This window comes from Lemur catta, chromosome 15 (assembly GCF_020740605.2).
Source record: "Lemur catta isolate mLemCat1 chromosome 15, mLemCat1.pri, whole genome shotgun sequence".
Lineage (NCBI taxonomy): Eukaryota > Metazoa > Chordata > Mammalia > Primates > Lemuridae > Lemur > Lemur catta.
The window spans coordinates 52,249,261-52,250,583 of record NC_059142.1 but is presented as its reverse complement, the minus strand read 5'-3'; the positions used below and the strand labels follow the sequence as shown (position 1 = coordinate 52,250,583).

General features: G+C 43.3%; 1 non-coding gene across 1 annotated transcript; it reads left to right on the top strand.

The window, feature by feature from the left end:
- Positions 1-886: 886 nt before the first annotated feature.
- Positions 887-993, top strand: LOC123621344. The gene has a single exon (XR_006729080.1). It is a non-coding gene; the product is annotated as a U6 spliceosomal RNA (small nuclear RNA).
- The last annotated feature ends 330 nt before the right edge of the window (positions 994-1,323 follow it).

Here is a 1,323-nt window from a genome sequence, read left to right as displayed (position 1 = left end):
GACACACTGAGTGTTTTATCAACGCTGCATTTGAAAAGGAAGTATGTAACTTTTGCCCCCCTGTTCTCTTAGGCTTCTACTCTTTTCTGAGCTCTCATCTATTTCCTTAGCTTTAAATATCGCCTTGGCACAAAAAAGCAGCCATACTTTTATCTCTGGACAGCCTCCGTTATTCATCCATCCATCCATTTGTTCACTTTACGCACTATGCTGGGTACGGGAAATACAGATATGACAAGGGGTGGTCCTGTCTGTCTGTAGCTTGTAGACCAACAGGGGCGGGGCTGGGGTTGGGGCTGGAGGAAAGGGAGAGCCAAGAAATGATAATGATGCAATGAGATCAGAGGTACAGTGGGAATTTTGAAGAGGAAGCCCTAAAACTGACTCAGGGACCTAGAGAAAAGGGAGGCCAACTGAGCAGAGGAAATTGCATGTGCAAAGACACAGACACTCAAAAGATCACGGCACCTTCTGGAAACCACAAGTGGTTTAGTATTGATGAAGTTATATGTTGGCTGGGGACTGAAAGGGTGGGGCTGGCTGGCAGGGCCAGATCTTTAAGGGCCTTGCAAAGGATTTGAGACATTTTCTTGTGGATGATAAATATCTTGCTTCCAAATGATTTTCTACTCTACAGCCAGAGTGATAAAGTATTTCGAAGATGAAAATCTGACCATGGCCCACTCCTGCTTCAGTATCCCATAGAATTGAATCCCAAGTCTTTGGCAATAATGAAAGGGTCCTTCATGAGCCTCTCTAGCGTCTTCACCCATATGCCTTAGAAGCTGCCTCAGAACCAAGGACTTTATAACCTTCTCTTGTTTCCCCACCCGAAGCACAGGGGCTCTCTGATTGAGAAAACTTCTTCCAAAAGAAATGCAATTGTGTGCTTTCTTTGGCAGCACATATACTAAAATTGGAACGATGCAGAGAAGATTAGCATAACCCCTCTGCAAGGATGACATGCAAATTCATGAAGTGTTCCATGAAGGAAAAAAAATGCAATTGTCTTAAAACTTCCTCCTGAGGAATCTTATCAAATAACCAGGAAAGATTAACCACCAGAGAAGAGAAGAGACTAAAAATCATCACCACACCCAGACTAGTCAAGTGAAGCAGTGGGAGTGGAGAAGGAACAAAGGAATCTGTAACTGGTTGTGATCAATTAGTTGTAAACAGTAAATACCACTACACTTAGATCAGCCCCAGATAGACTTTACATCTATTTTCTGAGGGTAGCTGAGATTGTCTGGGAGACTTTATCTGCATAATGAGACAACCTTTGTTCACAGTGAAGTTCCACCCCTCACCTTCCTGAAATTT